This window comes from Anser cygnoides, chromosome 14, assembly GCF_040182565.1.
Source record: "Anser cygnoides isolate HZ-2024a breed goose chromosome 14, Taihu_goose_T2T_genome, whole genome shotgun sequence".
Taxonomy (NCBI): domain Eukaryota; kingdom Metazoa; phylum Chordata; class Aves; order Anseriformes; family Anatidae; genus Anser; species Anser cygnoides.
Window position 1 is genome coordinate 14,928,775 of NC_089886.1, and position 19,611 is coordinate 14,948,385.

A 19,611-nucleotide genomic window follows, 5' to 3' on the forward strand; every position below is an offset into this window, starting at 1 on the left:
TCAGCTACTCTAAACAAATGGGCTCCAGTGCTTTATCTGCAAATATGATCCTTCTTCCCCTGGTTAAGATATTGTAAGTCTGTGAGAGAGATGGCTATAACAACCCATTTCCCACAGCATTTGATTTCTTCATATTGCTTTTTTTCCCAGAAAGCTTTTTAGCATTTCTTACATCAAATGGTAGATTGAATCTCTGAGATGTCTCATTTTCCTTAATCTCTGTAGTTAACTGAAGTATTAAACATATAAAGTGCAAGTCTGCTACTACTTAAAGCCTAAATTCACATAATTATCATAATTAAGACAACTGCTTTTTTTCAGTCTATTCCCATTTCTTGCTGAAAGCAGATTCATTATCTTCAGGGTAGCTTGTACCTATCACTGAATGAATTATTGAAATTGCTACCATTAAAGTTCATCAAGACAAACACATCATCACTTACCCTAATATTGCTATTTGCCCACTGATTGTCTAGGTGACCAGTTTTGTGGCTTATTATTAAGACCAAGTGTTAATTAAAACAACTTATATTCTTAAATGCAGTCATCAAGGGAAAAGGTGAAATAGAAAAGGTTGTACTGGGAACATTAAAAGAAAATTACAAAAATCTTTAACACAGATTGAAAATGCCAATGACCAAAGTCACAAAGTCAAAGAACAAATCTCACTAGGTTTCCAACTTGGAATTTACTTACGCTACAAAAAAGGAACAAAAAGAACACACAGAGGTGTTTTTAAACTAGCCAAGTGGATACCAACAAGAGACTTGCAGCACAGGCTTCCTCCCCGACTGTATTCAAGCCCACCTTGACATCCTCCGTTGCCTTGCAAGATCCCTTGACTAAGTCTCTTTCTAGGCACTTTTTCACCCATCAAGCTAAACAAAGCTAATTCAAAGTATGAATTTCTGATGGCTTGCCCTTCACAGCAGAGTAACTATGAAGACACATTGCATGTCATTAGAGGAGCTGCAGCACAATGCCTCACACCTACAGCCACTGCTTCACCTTACTCTCAAGTAATCAGCTACCTGGAATGCCCTCACAGCTGTCCATACACAACCTGACAGCTTTTATCCTTCAGAAGAGATGAAATCCAGTTAAATCCTTCCTTTTGGTTGTTAACTCGTATCACAGTGTTCAATCATAAAAGTAGTGATATTTTATTTAAATATCATGCCTTAGTTATTGTAGCAGCAATATAAATTTTATTGAATATTTTATTGTTACATAGCATTCCTTGCAATAAAGGCATCTTAGTCACTTCTAACTCTCCTGGAAAGGATTTTTTTTTCTTTTAAAATCAGTCTGGCAATAAGCATACCTCACTATGCCTTTTTCCTTAATATAAGAAAGTCCTTTTTATGTTCCACTAAGTATTTTCTTCTTTGTAAAAAGCCTGAAGAACTTCTGAGAGGCTAAGGCAATGCAATGTAGTGTAAAGACAACAACAACAACAAAAAAAAAAAACACCACAAAAGTGTTTCATTGCAGATGTTAAATGCCTTTATGATCCAAAGCTGTACAGCATAAACACTAGTGTCTCCCTGGCATCACACCTCAGCTCTCCCTTCAATGAAGTCCATAAGAAGTGACTGTGAAGCCCATTAGAAAGCAATTAATTTCCTAAGACTCTTCTACACTTGTCTTTCCCGGTGAGAAAGCAGTACATAGGAACATACCAAAGGAATGAGGATGGATTCACTGCATTCCTTACTGTATATAAACTGCATATTCTTTCCCCTACAACATTACTACAAAGAACTTATGGGTATACAAATATTTGTGCAGAACAGAGTATTTCCACAGCAAATGGTGCTATCTACAGAAATTGTATTTTTCTGCTACAAATGATCAATCTGTCTGGCAGCCACTTTGTTGGTCCCTAGAATTATGGTTGAGGGACAGTCCATTTCTGGAACCTGAAGAATTTTGATAAGTAATATAAAGGTCAGCAACTGTCCTGATGCTCTCTGAGGCAATTTCACTTGCTTGACTGCTGGATTAGCCAAAACCCTCTCATCTTTTCTGGAACATGAGAAACATGTATCTTCAACAAAAATCACTACAGACGCAATGCTGGACTTGACAGACTTTATCATAAATTACATTAACTCTATATTGCATTTATATAGAGTCCCATATCCAAGCAGTGAATTATTTGATTAATCTTTGTCTACTGTAAACAACCAAAACACCAGCTTTCCTGATTACACTACTTACATCAACAGGGTCTACTCAGCAACAGCTGTTCAAACATTTGTTAAATCACTTCACAGCAAATAACAATATGGTGCTGCATGCCTGTTCCTCATTTCAATTTAACCATTGCAATATTTAACATACACTAAAAACATATGCTGCCTGCACAAGTATTTTCCAAAAAGATATTCTTTTTTAACAACAACATCCCGCAAGTCTCAGACGATACTGGAAAGTTCCATTGGCAAGTAGAATCTAAAAACCTGAGATAAATGAATAGATTCATTCATCCTGAAACCTAATTCATAAGTATGTTCACACAGCAGTCCAAACAGCCTGACTTTATACTTTGGTGCCAAACGTTTGGCCTGATTCTGGTTCTATTCATTTATTTCATATGTGTTCACCATCTATGAAAAATACCAGGATCCTCTTGAGACAGACACATAGCAAGCAGGTGATGAAAAGAGTGCCCAGCCCTAACAGAGACATGAAGTGACTTGCAGAAAAAAATCAACTACAAAGTCAAGAAGCAGAGAGCAAATTTTCTGACTTTCCTGCTAATGCCCAAGCCTGTGAACCCCTCTATCTTCCCAAATGTGTCCTTATCTCCTAGAACGTTTTAGTGCTGTACCCCTGAAGTTTAGACAAGCGAATTTGAATTTGTGTCTAAATTACTGAGCTCTGAATAAGGAAAGCTTTCTTTCCCTGCATTTCTTCATTTCTTATAGGAAACTTAGCAAGAACTTTATTAATTAAAGCAACTTTCTGATGTCCATTTCTGTTTTCCTGCTCCAGACATCTGAGCCATAACACACCTTCTGGAATTTGACAAAAGAGTGATGTAATCAGCAGCAAACCCTTCTCAAAGCTGAGACCACAAACACACGGGCCCTTCCAGACACACTGTTTTTTAGACAGATTGCTCCTTGAGTCATTAGCCCTCAGCAAAATGTCGGGCACCGCAGTAGTTTTACACACAGGTGAAAACTGAAGAATGCAGTAGCCTGCTTTTCTCGCAAAGCTGTCTTCTGCCTCAGTGAGAAAGACTTAATGCAGCCTTGCTACCAACAGAAGGAAAAAGTGCAGATGCCTTCACCTAGCAGGTGTGTTTCAACTACCCACTCAGTGTCTTTGGAAAGTCCATCCCTCCTCATTTTCCGCTTTAGATAGATTCTATTTTCTCCTTATTCCCTTACTATCATCAAATCACAGAAGTTTCCAAACCTTCCCACCTTTCTGCTCTCCTCTCTGAGAAAAGCACACTGCACTGTATTCACAAATTTTAACACTGCAGTAAATACCCTATACAAGGCTGTATTTACTACCTACATCAGTTGTATTTGTCTTCATCAGAGGCACTCTTTGCAGGTGCTATGGTGTACAAACTACATAAACAGCATTGTCACTTAGGCAATAATAGAACAATAAGCAGCACCTCTAAAACAAGAAACATAATGCCCATAATTCACACAAGACCCCTCCTCTCCAAAAATCCATAATTTGCATGGAGTTGGCAGTCAGTAGTTTCATTCTAATATTATGCATGGCAACATAAAATATGTCATGTCAGTATTGATACAGATGCTGTAATGTATGCCTCGCGGTCCATGCATTCTCACATGACATTAAAAAGATACAGAACGTATGTATCAATAAAATATGGGTATTGTTAATATTTTGTTGGCTTGCAATAAAGCACTTGCAGAAAAGCATACGTACTTCAATATAATTTTTTTCCATTATACTGCTCTGAATCATAGGACCCATCTTAAGTGTTTTGGACATCCCACTGAACACAGGGAGATCTCTCTTTTAGGTGAGATTCCTCTGGTGGGCTGTGGGTCAAAGCTCTCGAAGTATCATAAAAATGAGTGAAAATTTATGTATAACAGTTAAAAAAACCAATACCCCTACATGTTTTAAACACAGGTTTGGACAATACAAATCAAATATGACATATTAATAAAGGTTGCTCTTCTAGAAGATCAGACCATAATTTCTCCCATAATAAAAGAGATTCTACAGCTTGTCCTCCTTAACAACAAACAAACAAGCAAAACATACAGATGAAAAACTAAGCCTCACTGGACTGTAAAATTAACCAAGAATTGCTTGCAAAAACACAGGGAGATGGCTTTACTTTGAAAGACTCAACTCCAAGCAATCTGAATAAAAGGCTTCATCGTGAACTTCTAGATCTTGTGCTACCTGTGCACCAGGCAAGCGCCGTGAAACAACTGGAGAAAAACCCCCTGTGGGCAGAATTAAGACTGGGATGAAGTTTTGACCTCTGCTGCTAAATATCAGGGATATGCTGAATGAGTTACTATGCAGCTCTGCAAGCAGCGGGATCTTTATGAAAAGTTCTACTGATTCCAGCGGGTGTAGGATGCAATTATTAAGCTCCTTGTTTCAGTCCGAAATTCAGATATTAACAGCCTGGGGCCGGGGGGGGAAGGAGTTTAAGGTCTTCAGACAACAGATTCTGTTGAATTAATGCACCGGTCCAAAAGCAAAATTTACATGTGAGAGGGGTATTTTCAGCAGCTTAATCATGATTTTGAATTACAGTGAAGAAAAACAGGTTCAAGTGCTACCCAAAAAAATGGACAATAGCAAACTATGTTAGTATGAAAGTTACTTTCTCAGTGTTTAATGGCTCTTTAGTCTTGCTGATCAGAAACTCTTGCTCTCAAAATCTACAAGATAATTAGATGACAACATAAACCAAGCAACCAGAATAGACTTTACTCATGGAAGATGAGGTAGCTCAGGAACCCAGCCCAGAGCAGGTTCTATTTAGCTGCTGTAGCTTTAAATAGAATCAATAAACTAGCAAAACCCCTAAAATCAAAAGGAACTCAAGTCTATGTTTTATATCAGGATTTACTCAGTGCATGCTTTCTCCCTGGCCACCTTACCACACCCATAGATTTTTTTTTTAATGCCTTTCTCGTAAAAAAGAAGACTTCTGTAAAACCTCTGAGGTTGAATCACATTTAAAGACAGAAGGCACAGGTATAAAGGAAAGCATTAACCCTACTAAGCCAAGGGTCATTCTTGCAGATTTTTACTGACGCGATATTGGAAAATTACTAGCAGAACTCACAAACTGAAACAATTCCTCAATGGGACTCATGAATGTGGCGTTTTCACGAGAAAAGCAGTGTACCAGAGCTATCCATCCTAAAATCATATCTAGAGAGCCAAGTGTCAAAAGAGCTCCTTTCGTTGTTTGTACTTAGTCTAAATATAAAAACCTGTGCTGGTTTTTCCCCTAACAATGTTCTATTCTTGAGCTGGAGTATTCAGCACATCGTTCAGCGTTCCCTGGATATTATCTCAACTTGTATCAAAAAAAAAAAGTTAATGCTTTTGCAGAAGTTTTCTGGTGAAAGCACAGCATAACTAAAACACAGGTGCCTGAAAATAAGTAGCAGAACCATTGGATAGGAAAGCAGAGATCACACACAAGACCCTGGAAACAGGGGGTTAACAGCTCCTGAAACGCAGTCATTTCCTGAGAGATGGACAGGACAAGGAAGTACAGTTACTGGGTTAGAGTCTTTCAGGAAGTAGATCTGCTAAGCCAGGAGCTCTGTCCAAAACAAAACAAAATAAAATCCCTTAGAGAAACAAAGGAAGCTAGTGAAACTTCTGAGTGTCAGCAGAGAGAACCTTTCCCAGCAGTCTTGTGGGAGCAACTTGCTCAAAGTCTGAACCTGTGCTCTAAAACAGGAGATATTCATGTAATAGTAAGGGAATATTTTATATTGTGTTGAAAGAGGGCTGCAATAGTCAAATAACAGCTTCTTGGCTTTGCTGAGCTAATGCTCTGCAGTAACCGTTCAACACTTGTAAGTCTAGCCTAACAGTTCGAAGGACTAAAAGAAGAAAGCATTTTTTGTTTGTTTGTTTGTTTTCTTTTTTCCTGTGTAGTGGTTATAGCAAGAAATGATAATAAGAGGGCCCCTTCTCCTGAGGAGAGTACTCTGAGAATATCTGCTAGTGAAAATGGACTCTGGGATCAAAGAAAAGACTGATCTTTTAACTGGCATGTTTTCACACTAACAGTAAATGTATGAATTTGTTCTGTTCAGAACTCTGAGTATCTTAAATCTAAAAGCATGTTTCAAATTCTGTCCACAAGAATTTAGACTATTTCAATAGGGTATAAATATCTTTTTAGTTTATCATTTAAAACACAACAATCAGATTTGAAATGTATTGTTTTCGCAAACTGCTATGGGTTTTAAATAGTTGATGCATCTAAAATCCCAGCTAGCTACAAGTTAGTTACCCTTAGGTCCTCATACAAAGAATCCATCCATAGCATAGAATTGGCTTGATTCAGGTGTATAGAAGAACAAGATTTATTTGACTATAAGGATAAAGGAATAGTCGTTTTATTATTTATATATTTCATTATTTTTTACCTCCAGTTTTAAGATTCTATATGGATGCTAATTAACCCATTGTTAAGTTTAAATAATTTTGTTAATTCACTGTTTTTGTAACTGCAAATGTTTAAGGAAGTAGAGGAGGGGAGATGGGCAGTAGGAGAACAGAGTGCTTATCAGGCTTACCTGTCTAGGTGGGGAGATATAAAGAAGCCTTTAGACATACAAGTTCAACTTCTCTCTGTATTTTTTCTTTTTTATTTCTGTGTTTATGCTACTTTCCCTAATAGAAAGTCATGGAGTTTTTCAAGTATTAAAATTAATTTTAAAGATTGTTTCTTGGACCAGAGTCCAAAAGGAGTATATTATAGAGACTTCCAACACAGTTGTGACAAACAGCACTGAAGGGGGAAAATGTAACTGTAAAATGGGTATTTTTAAGCACTGGGGCTGTCATCTCTCCCTGGAATTCACTGTGTATAACTACTTTTGAAATGTCCTGAAATTATAAACTATAGAATATGATATTTATCTAACAAAAACTAACCAAACAAAAAACCCAACCACACACAAAACAGTAGACATAACCCCTTTTAAGACTGCAGTGCCATCTGTAACCACTTAGACTATTATAGAGCTATTTATTCAGTTTACTATGTGTATTTTGAGTGTATACATAACATAAGAACTAGATCTCATGGGTGATACAAGTTTGTTTCAATTTCTGAGGACTACGGGAATGTGTTACTGGAAGTTCTCTTTGAACTGTCAGAAAAGTTTTCCTGATGGAATTATGGAAGCTCTAAACAGAAAAACATATAAATTTCAGCAGAGACCAAGTCTGTATCACCTTTTATATTTCAAGATCTCTATCTGTTCAGAAACTTGATTTCTCAACTTCTAGTTTGCATGACTTTGACAACCTTCATTCAAACCATATGCAAATACTAAATGTGTTACAGTTAGGGGTAACATGAGATGCTTTCTTATTCATTTAATCAAATTAATCTGTTAATTCCAGAAGACAGAAGCTTTGAATTATATTGATATTTGCATTAGCGGGAATTGGGAGTAACCTAAGCATGTGTTTGCTTCAGCTTTGTGGAGGGCTACCAGAGAGTGTTTAGTATTTTGCATATTGAATGTAGACTCCTCTAGGATCTCTAAGGAGACTGCTGACTTTCTATTCTTCTCTTGACTGCTTATGGCCGCTCTTAGAGTCAGTATACTGAGCTATCTGGACCATCAGTCTAAGTCATTGTACCTATTATACATTGTACATGTATTTCATGTATAAAGACCCTGCAAGGTATTTACACAATGTAGTAGCAGGTCTGCTTCATACCAAATATTCTTCCTTTTCTAAAATAAGATTGAGGTCATACGAGTATTGTTATGTAGCTACATTAGTTGAAAATAGAAGGTGAAACAGTGTTGCACAGCACTATTTATGTTGGCTTAGAAGTATTTTCTAGCTATTTATTTGATAAACTCACAAAAGCATGAAGTAGTTCTAGCCAAGATATTTCTGTAAAAAGCACTCTCAGGTCAGCTGGGTACTGTGTGCAGGAGCTGCACCGCTGTAACAAAGCTCAAAGCTCAGAGCAATGCTGGTTGCAGCGTATCCACAACCTGAGAAGATGGGCTACACCCCTGAATGCTCCACTGCATTTCCATAAACATTCATAGTGTTCTTTCAATTAACAATATATTTTAAAGTTGAAAGCTATGACATGTAGCTTAGAACATTCAATTTAGGAAATGGGGAAAGTATATTCTTCTCTTGTGGCTCCTTTTTTTTCCCCTATGTTCATCTTTAATAAGGCCTCAGCATTTCATGGCCACTGAAGAATTCAAAGAATGCCATTAACCAAGATACCACCCTGCTAATTAAAACTAAATACTTGTTCTGAAAGAATTCCATAGCAAATTTCAAGTCTTACACACAGAAACTCCTTTTAAAGTCACAATATTAAAGCTTTCTCTTTTCCAGCTAGTATCAGCCTTTCTTTTGCCTTTGCATTCCATGTTGAATAATTGCTCCACCAAAATCTTAAGGTTGGCTTCTCGTTTATTATTATTCTTTCATAATTTATAAGTCCCTGTTTTCATGTTTTGGTCTCAAGAATTTGTTCTCTTCTTGCTTGGCTGCTTTTAGTCTGTGGCTTTACCTGTCTTCACTACAGGGGACAGAAAAAGAAAAGGAAAGAAAGAAGTAAAGGGTGTAAGGGAGGGAACAAATTGCTCAAATTTACTTTTGCTTGGGGCAAGGAAAGACAAAAGTGTCTGAAAAAATTAGAAAAAACAACTGAAAAAAAATAAAACATAGCCCCCAAACACTTCACCTTCTTGAAGTTTACATATTTTCTATTTCTGTAGTTTTCTATTTCTCTATTTCTGTAGTTTGCCATTTTTCTGGACAAACAGAGGGAAACTGCCACTCAGATTTTTTTCCCATGAGCTGTCACATATCAAGACTCTGAACTGGAATTCTGCTTAAAGCCCCAGGACTGGCAGGAAGTTTTAAAAGTCTTTTGGCTACTTAAAATGCTGCTGCATTTTCCCTGAGAAACAAAGCATGATTATCACATCTATACTGTAAATATTTCTGGAATCCTGTCTCTTAGCTTCAGAAATGTAAGCCTTACTTCATTGTTAACTCTGGGGGGAAAATCTCTGTGTCATAAAGCCCCATTTCCCTGAACACAGGGAAATAAAATAGCTCAGAAGTCCACTATGCTCAGAAGCTGCTGCTTTTCTTCTCATAGTCTACTGTCTCTTCCATCACGTACAAATGTAGCTGTAAAGCAGTAAGATTCAAAGAAACCCCCTAAGATCACGTGCTTTTCTTGTATTGTTTTGCTTTGAACATGCTTTTGAACAGCACTGCCTTATTATCTACATAATAGCTCTTCAAAGTATTATTTACTGACTCTTACCTTTACACCTAAAGGAAGGAAGCTTGCCCGGCAGATCAGCTGGAACTGGGTTTGTAATTGGAAAAGCCTGCCTCACAGCACCTGTGAACACGCATAGCCTGCTGTCTGTTGTGGCATTTTGGCAGCTGCACTACACGCCTGGTCCCTGGAAACAAAGAAACTGGGTTTAGGGGCAGGGGTGATTTGACATACATAGAGCATTTCCATCTCACTTCCAATATGCATGCACAGTCCAGTTACCCCCACCCAAATCAAATAAAATGTCAAAGTCCATTGATCTCTAAAACACAAATGTCTCCTGTAGTATTGTTTGGATACATGTATCACTGCTTTTTGGAGCAATACACAAATATTAGGCCTATCTCAATAGAAGGGAGAGCTGTAAGGAAAATACAAATTGATAAGTACAGTCACATATGAGATCTTCAGTTCTGTGGATTACTCCAGTACTTAAGGATACTCCAAGCACATTTAGCTTTAAGACTTCAGAGAAGGAAAAAACTTTGGGAATTAACTAAACCTGCAGCTCAGAAACTGCACTTCATTTAAAAACCAATCTGAAATGAAACAGAGCAGGCTTCCAGGTTTTGGACATCATGTCCTAATTTACAATGAAAAGATTTAGAAAGGTTTGATTAAATTAAAAGGTGCTTTTTTTTTTTTTTTTTTGATCAGGGGATCATCCTTGCAGAGCCTCAGAAACTGGCCCTGGCAACAAATAAGAAAGCTGAAATACCTCAGTCGTGTTAGATATTATATCTCTGCTTGGTTTAAGACACAGAGGAACACATTGGTACTTGCTGCTTATTGTCACAGTAGAAGATGGTTTGCAGTACTGTCCTTATACAGGCACTGACATGATCTTTCCTATCTAAGAAATCCCTTTACGTTGTGATAGGATAGCATTTCAAGAAATGTCAGTTGTTTCTCATACCAAACTGAGAAATGGCTAAGTGTAATGTACTAAACTTTTTCCAGTAGATATAGTAAGATCTAATCACATAGCTGAGATAATGACTCTTATTGGGATGCTAGCAATTAATATTGAAACAGACAAACTATACAAGAGACAAAAATGCTGTTTAATATTTTTTACCATATTATAAAATACAGGATTCTATTTTCCAATCTTACCCTTGCCATTACTGACTGCAGTTTTGGGACAAGCTACAGCTTCCACAGTTCTGTAGGTGTCGTTGTGGTAAAATACGAGTAATTGTTCCTTTTTTTTCAGGGCAGCAAACATTCCTTACTAATATCTACAATATTTCAAAAGCCTTAGGTGCAGTCAGATTTCCAACACCAGGTTTTCAAAATGTCTGGCTTGCGCAGACCGAGAGCGATGAGATTCCTGTGTAATAAGTGTTCAATTATTTCTGGTTCCTCAGCTCTAAGAGCTGTCTCTGCAGCCTGTAAATCTTGTGTCACAAGATTTTCAATCTAAATTCGAACCTGGAGCTCTAAAAAACTATAGATAGGCAGCTTTAAGAAGAGCCCAGCAGCAATAGCCACACCTGCAAAGCACAACTCAAGTCCACTTAAACACCCTTAAAGCCCAGCTTTTGCTCGCACTTGCACTGTAAAAGTGAACAAGCAACAATTCGATTATTCCATTAATTCCAGAGGCACAATGTAAAGTTGAAACAGGATGAGCCCATAGCCTAAAGCACATGATGCAGGTGCAATACTGACTGGGCTTGGCTGAGGCTGAATTTCACCTCTCCAGCCTGGCTCCTTACACCTGGGAGGACAGGAGCTGCCAGGGCCCGGTTTTGGGATGGGGACGACAGTGCCTGAAGAAAGCTTCCCTCCACCTGTGAGGAAACACCTGCAGCAAAGGCGCAGCCGCAGAAGCAGGAAGATACAGCTCAGGGACATTCAGAACAATCTGCCCAGTGTTGTGCCACTCGTCACCCAGCCAGGGGCACAAATCCCATTTTCTTTTCCTTTCCCCAACTCGCTCGGTTCCCCCTCCAGCCAGATCTGCCACATTACACAACCACACCGTGACACCCTGCACACAAGCCACGCTTTCTGAGGTGCAGGCCACAGGGGCACCATGAGGGGCTCATGCCAGGCCCCGCTGAAGGGGCAGGGCTGGTTCTGTACCTCACCACGCAGAGCTGGCTTCGCTTCTGGACCGAAATGAGTGTTTGTGGGGCACAAGGGGGTTCTGGGGCAGGAGGGGGCACGGCCGAGGTGCTGCCTGAGGTGCCGCTTTTGTGTGGGCCGCCTGAGGGGACTGGGCACGGGGAACTGGCGTGAGGCGATTGGCTTGAGGGGGCGGGCGTGAGGGGACGCGGGTGTGAGGGGGTGTTGGGAGCTGTTAATGCCCGATGAGAGGCTGCGGAGCTGTGCCCAGAGTGGGCCCTGGCCTGGCCTCAGTTACCTCAGTGAGCCTCCAGCTCTGAGGACAGGGGGCTGCGCCAGGGTCACTGCTGACATACCTTGGTCTAACTTTTCCTGGAAACTACAGTGACAGAGATACTACAACCTTCCTAGAAATTCATAATCCGTTCTAGGTCTTTTTTTCAATCTACATTTATTTGATTTGATTTGATTTGATTTATTTATTTTGTGTATATGTTTGTTTGTTGTGTTTTCTTTCCCCTTCTACATCTCACTTCCTGGGTATTTTTTTTTTTCCTCCACCCAGAGTTCTCCCACCTTGCAGCTTACGCTCATATATAAGGTCTTCCTGCAGGCTTCTCTTCCCTATTTTAAATATATATATTTTTCCTTTCTTTCTTCCCTTGAATAAATAAATTTTCATTTTCTCCTTCTAGGTCCCATTTTGAGGATTCAGCACTTCCTGTCACTGCTTTCTGCAGAATAGGGGCTAAAGATTGTCATAGTGTTGCAGGTGAGGTCTTAACTCTCTGCTTTCATTCCCCTTACCATGATACAGGGTAGCCTGTCAAAAACAAACAAACAAACAAATAAACAAACAAACAAAAAAACCAGGCAGTTAGACCATTTGGCATGAGCTTTTTCATGGCAAATTCAGGCTGGCTGTTATCATTCTTGGCACTTGAAAGATACGTGTTTGCTAGCATGGTCAAGGGATTTTTCCTGGAATTTAGCTTAGCTAATATGAAAGATTTCTCCTTCCCTTCCCTCTTCAAAAAATATATATTAAAAAAAAAAAAAGGAAAAATTGTGTACTTTTGAGCCTTTGCAATACTTCAGCCATTTTCTGTTCTAGCCTAGAATGAACTGCATCAGGTTTTATTAATTTAATGATTCATCTTAGTAAAACCTTGCTTACTCTTTATTCAGTTTGGCCTGAGTTTTTCCTTTTCTGCAGCCCAGATTTTATTAATGCCTTATGATTTGATTATTATTGGTTCACAATTCTGGTATTTTCTACCTAAATAGTGACTCATCCAAAATCTGCTGAGGACTGTAGGAAGTCGTATGTTTGAAATCAGCAGCTCTTGGGTCAAGCCCCCATCAAGTATTTGGGCCTGTCTTTCTAGTCTTGTATGACTATACTGTTGTTGTGGACCTGTTCTTACCTGTGTGGCCCTGGGCCTTTGCAGTGCTGTGCATGTCTGTTTATCTGCAGACTTGCTGATAACTTGCCATTTGCTGAATCTCTGATCTTGTCAGCTGATTCACCATCCTAAGGAAGCCACTTAACACCAAACTACAGGCCCCTGAAAAACATACAGCCTGTGATGCCTTGACTCATGTAGGAGGTAAACAGAGCTTCACAGTATAATTTATACTGAAAAATAAAAAGTGATTTGCCCTAAATTAATCCTTCCAGACACATGATTTCAGAAGCTGATTAAGAGGTCAATATATTAAATACTTTCATGATGTGGCTTGACAACACAGGTAAGCTTAGATAATAGTGAATTGCTGCCAAAGGTGATGCTGACCCTTCTCTCCCACCCCACCACAGGACGCATACTCCTGGTGTGTTCTTGTTTAAGTGCCATTCCAGAACCATAGGTTTGACTCTGCGCCTTATTGTAAATGATGGTGATGGAAAGGGAGTTCTGAAGACTAGCTGGGCTAAAACTAGCAGAGAGCAATCAATACTCTGGAAACTTGGATATATATTAGGCTAGTTTTGATTTGCCTTGAAGAAGTCAGCATTACAGCTACATGGTAATTCTAATACAAAAGCATGCCTGCTGAACAGCATCAGAAGAAATCAATCCTACAAACAGAAGCCCAATTTAAAAGAAAAAAACATCTTTTTTTTCACATAAAATTTAACAATATACTAAGCAACTGACATCATGACTTCATTTTAAGTAAAGCCATTGCCTTAAACAATAAGTTCAGCAAACCTGTTTGTAAACCCAATTTGTGACCCGTTTCTTCTCTTCAGTACTGCTTTTGGGTAGAGGTCCCTCGTGGTACTATTGGAAAAAAAAATTCTGGACATAAAAAAAAAAAAGGGACACATCTGACACATCTTACATACTTGACAACTCATAGAGCCTTCCTTACAGCAGCAAAGAGAGGCTTGAGGTACCTCATGTAACAATTTTTTTTATTTTGATAGAGGCATAGACTACTTTGGCCTGTCAGATAACTTCTATCAAAGGGCTAATTTTCACAATAAATATGGGCTTTTAATCATAAAATCATAGAATGGCATGGGTTAGAAGGGACCTCAAAGATCATCTAGTTCCAACCCCCTGCCATAGGCAGGGATGCCACCCACTAGATCAGGTTGTTCAGGGTCACATCTAACCTGGTCTTGAACACCTCCAGGGGCGGGGCATCCACAGCCTCTCTGGACAACCTATTCCAGTCCCTCACCACCCTTTGAGTGAAGAATTTCCTTCTAATCTCTAATATAAATCTCCCCTTTTTTAGTTTACCTCCCATGTAAAAAACTTCTTATAATAAGCCCACGGAAAAACTTCTTATAATAAACTTTCTGGGGCTTACTAGGTGCCTCCGGCGTGCAGAGTAAGGTCATAAACCACTTTCATTTCTGCAGGGAACTAGTCCACTCTGCAAAAAGAATGCAACTTCATAGTTCTCTATTGTTGTGTTCCCTAGTGAAAGAAAGCCATTTCCTTACGGCTTGCTGTGTAGCAAAATTGACGCCTGACCAACACCAATCTGAAAATTCATGGCAGAAAGACAACTTTCTTTCCAGTGAAGACAAAACTGAACATGCTTGTTTTTACTTGACATGCTTTTACTTGACATGCTTTTACTTGACAAGATTTCACAAACTGGCTTTCACAGAACTGACAATTTCTTTGACTTAGTTGCCTCTGTATCAGATGAGCCATATCAAGAAAAGCAGTCTGAATGCCAGTAAACATTTACATTTCATTATCAAACTCATCTGCTCTGACTGGAAGAGGTAACTGGAAGCATTACCTATTGTATTTAAAATGCAGACTGAGGATGCTATGTGCTGTATAAATTATGTTCCATGTTTAATGAACGACCTGAAACAATTTCCAGAAGAGTATGAGAAACACTGAACCTTCTACCACCCTCACTTCTCTGTATTATCCAGGAGATCCCAGAGCATTTTTCCTAGACTAAAGTAGCATGCCTGAAGAGGCACACTCTTCCCTAAATACTGGGAACTGGTGCAAAGAAGTCACTAAAAACAGCAAGACACCTGAAGACACATGGAGCAAGCATTGTTGTGCACTGACATGCTGGTGGCAGGTCATGCAAGCATCATGCAGCTCTGCTGAAACAGAGTGCTCATGTAGATGATTTGGGCAAGATCAGATTTCTGCTTTACTTATTCCCTCAGCTCAGATCTACGCCTACTCAACAGTTTGGTTATGTACGTGAACTTTAGCTTTGACTGGAACTTCACCTTCCATTGCCTCCAGGTGGTTTAGACAAATTAACTTTCCCCTGTGCTGGCTGGTTTCTCTAAAGCCAGGGCTATCTCACTGGAGCTTTGTGTGCTATAACATTGCAATGCCCTAAGGCATGATTAGGCCATTTGTTTACATATAAACAGGTGGCACACTCCACCTGTACAAGTGTGTTTGTTTTTGCATAACTAGGAGATAACAGGACTATAAATTTTATTGCTAAATAATATAAACACAGATATATGTTTTTTCCCCCTCTAATTGGGTTTTGGGCCTGATTCTGATCTTGCTGTTTGCAATTTTAGGTGGATGTAGCAGAAACTTGTGACTTACGTACGCATGAAGTTAGAATAAAATTCTGGTTCGCTTTTCAATAACATTGATACTACTTGTGTGTGTTATACATTTTTTTAAAACAAATTTTAAAAATCAGATCATTTTTCAGCAAGATGAAAACATACATGATTCACGTACTATATTTATTTCTACAATGTTCCATTTAGTGCCTTATTATCTATCCATACTGTATAATGAACATGATATTTGTTTTGACAATGTGACAGGAACAACTATTTCTGTGTTTCTCTATTCTGTACTGGGTTGTGTTTTTCCTGAAAAAGTCTCTATCTAAATGGCTATTAGCATAGATATTTCTCCCCATTATTTTTCCTTTTACAGATTCATAATTTATCACTGCAGAGAGCTGCTATTGCTGCATGGATCCTTTACATTGTCTGAAGGTGTCCTGTAATAATCCTCTGCAGCTGTATTTCTCTGGACATTCCTGGTATGTAAAACAGGATTTGACAAGATTATTTCAATACTGTTACATCAGACTTGAAAACTAAATAACCCAAATATGTGACTGTGTTTTCTTATTCATCACATTTTTTATTCATTTACATAATTTCTTAAATTGTAAAATGAAATAAATCATACACTAGAAGCTCTTCTTTTGGAATGAAAACTGAAAGTCTTAGGGGGAAATTTTTGACCTATTTAGCCAGAAAAAAAAGCATACCTGTTTTAACATAAGTTGGATTAATTGCTCCCAAAGTACCAATGAAGTCTTGAATTTGAATGTCTTTTTGGTCTTTCTAGAGAAAAAGAAAAAAAATCATATGCAAATGGGGATAGCAAGCTTATGAGACACATTTGGATTTGATTTCAACCTTAAACTGCATAAGAATCTGAACCGTTATTGCACTGATGAGTTTCATCTCTTTCCTGAGTGGCTTTCAGTTTTTGTTTCCAGTTTAGCTGCAAAATCTAACAATATTACAGTTGCAGTGGTGGGCAAGGATTTGCTCTTGTGTTTTTATCTCTGGACACCAAGAACCCCCTTTTCATACATTTCCTTTTAATGGAAATGTATTAATGTATTAATGCATAATGCTACATTTAATGGAAATGTATTAATGCATTAATGCTACATAGGAGGATGGGATATTGTGCTTATTCATGTACTATTATGAACAGAAGGTCAGAGGCTTTAAGGCATACAATAATTTCAATTCAAATATGTCTTCTGAAGAATCCATTTCAAGAAAGGAAACAAATAGTAAATCTGAACACTAAAAATACTGACTTCATAATGGTTTTAGGTTGTTCAATCAATATTAAGCTGATAGAAATAATCTAAATAGAAATAAATTCTTTCAGAAAACAGCTTTATAGATTTATAAAGACATTTTCATGATGAAAATCTTGCATAACTAAAAGTTTTTATTTCTGCATGCTTCAATAGTTTTCTACATTCTAAGGTAATTAATATGCATGATCATATCTTTCTGTGTTTTGTTTCTTAGGTTTCATGTGCTGTTTATGTTTATAGTGGTATAAAAGGTTATTTTATCTACATGTACAGTGTCTTCACTTGTTATTACTTGAGATCTTCTATTAGAGAAGTGCTAAAAATTGCATGATAACAGAATTAATGCAGTCCCCAACTATATGCCATAGGCACTAGGAAACTGCTAATGCATTTCGCTTTGTCTCACAAACTCAGCCAGTGGAAAGCCTCTTTATAAATGTGCATCATCAACATGTAAGGAATGTCCTAGCAGCGTTGAACTTTTCCATAGTTGTAAGATAAAAGCAGAAGAGCTATCACATGAAACATGCCGAATTAAGGACTACATTTCTTGTAAAATTGTGCATTCTTGAAAGGAAGGGTGGAATATTCTGGGTAACATGAGCAATGGAGTGTGCACCTGTTTACCGCTGCTAATCAAAAATAAATGCAGAATGATCAGTGCTGTTTAAACTCCGTTCCATTGTAAGACTGTTTTCTAAGAAAATCATGACAGATACAGGAGGTTAAAGAAGAGAAAGCTCCTGTTAAATATAAGAATCTGTTTAGTGAGGTTAATATATATGTGTGTGAATATATATATATATAATTAGAAGTCTAAGGTTGTAATTCTTTAAGGAGACAATTCAGTTTAAGTATATCTGTTCACTGGAAGTGTATTGACTCCTTTATGCAAAAAAGGTAAGGAGGGATTACTGTTTCTCTAGGGGGCTGCACCAAGAAGATAATTACATGCCCTAAGATATAATAACGTGGATAAGGGGTCTAGGGCAAAGCAGGATGATGATGCTTCTACTAGTACCTTTGACTGCAGTATAGGGAACTGCATTGTGTTACAGTTTTTAACTGAGCACGTAATAACCCAGTAAACCCAAACTGTTAATATGCTATGTCTTTCTTGTCCTCTTTGTGACTGCCAGCTGTCATGGTAACAATGTTGTACAGACTATAAAGGAAGGGATTTCAACATCCCTAAAACAGGAGAAATAAGCAGGTAGGCCTTGCAGGCAGGAGCTATTTTCTGATAATGTAATCTCACAATGAGACGTGGGCATGGGAATGTTGAAATCTCTTCAAGATTCCTAGCCACAGCTTTGGAAATTGGAAAAATCATTGAGAATTTTCTTACTTCTACTTTGTTAAACTGTAGTGTGTTTGGATACTGGGTTCCTATTAAAGCTAGTAGGCTTAATAAATTAATTTAAAATTTTTAGAATAGGATTATGTAAGCTAATACATAGCCTCTATTATTCAGAAGTTGATGCTATTATTCCATAGCATTAGTGAATTGTTTTTGTGATATCTTTTGAAATTGAAATAATCCTTCAGAAGGGTGTTAGTAAAATCACAGCATGTCTTTGCCTTTCCTATAAGGGAACGCTTACTGTTTAGATGACTGCTAATATTACGTTTCAAATTTAGATGTCTCATCTGTAAATTGCTTCCAGTCTCATTTTTATTCAACACGTATTTTGAGTCATCATGAGCAAAACAGAAACAGTACTTGCATATTAGCAAATCATTCTCCTGAGATCCTACTGCTTCCAATGATGCCTTAGGAAACCTGACATACCACCAATATAGACCACACTATTATGTACTGCTAAAAGAAAGTGAGTTTGACCCAGAACTGTTCTGTTTCGAATTATGTGATATTCAGAACAAAATCTCATATTTCACTCCTCTTTAAATTTCTATTATTATTTTTTATATATCTACTGGAACACTAATATGAATTGCAATGGTTGTTATAACCTAGGCTGATGACTGTACAGCCTTAGCCTTCTGCTGTTGATGACCCTAAATATTTCTAAAAGGAAAGTAACAGAAAAATGTTTTCCCCTGTACTTTTCCATGTTGCTCCACTGAAGAGGCAAGAGAAGTTCAATCTGGATCTTTAAATAAATGCCCATAGCACAAGAAAAAAGAACAAACCGTTAATTCCCACATTAAGTTTCAAAGAACTTCATCCGTGCAGGCCATGCCAACTTACTGTCTCACCTCGGATAAGTGCATTCATTCCAAACCTCGGTTTTGGAATCAACAAAATGCAAATAAATGCACAGCTTACAGGAAAGTGATATTTTACAGGGAAGCCTAATGACAAAAATTCTATAAAGCATTTTCTTTCCTTTGGAAATAGACACATACACTGGACATGCACAGGAAAATATCAGACTGCACTTAATACATATATAATTATTCTTTCACAGAAGAGTTCAAATCTAAGAATAAAAGAGACAAAGCACCAAGAAAGCCAATACAAGTAATTACATAATTGCTGTGAGAAATTGTTTGCATTGAAGTTTTCCAGGCAAATGGACTTGTGTGGGTTCACTTACCTTAACTGAGCTGTGCTGCCAAGTTTAGGTCCATCTCCTGCTTCAGTCCCCTTCAATACCAGCTAGGCAGGTACCTCTAGAGAAGGAAAAATA

At 38.0% G+C, this 19,611-nt stretch overlaps 1 protein-coding gene and 1 long non-coding RNA gene across 6 annotated transcripts in view; one reads left to right on the forward strand and one right to left on the reverse strand.

Moving 5' to 3' along the window:
• Positions 1-13,469, reverse strand: part of C14H5orf58 (chromosome 14 C5orf58 homolog) — a 66,542-nt gene extending 53,073 nt beyond the window's left edge. For 2 of the 5 annotated variants that reach the window (XM_066977099.1, XM_048064729.2), the window contains exons 1-2: positions 10,679-11,437; positions 9,545-9,689 (exon numbers count right to left, since the gene is read on the reverse strand). The gene's annotated coding sequence lies outside the window, so the exon portion shown is untranslated. Of the gene's footprint in view, positions 1-9,544; positions 9,690-10,678; positions 11,438-11,653; positions 11,781-13,062 lie in introns of those variants that run through there. The other 3 variants (XM_066977095.1, XM_066977097.1, XM_066977096.1) reach the window with 3 other exon arrangements.
• On the forward strand, positions 11,929-16,179 carry LOC106034335 (uncharacterized). The gene is made up of 3 exons (XR_001205935.3): positions 11,929-12,066; positions 12,331-12,407; positions 16,042-16,179. It is a non-coding gene; the product is annotated as an uncharacterized lncRNA (long non-coding RNA).
• Positions 16,180-19,611: the final 3,432 nt, after the last annotated feature.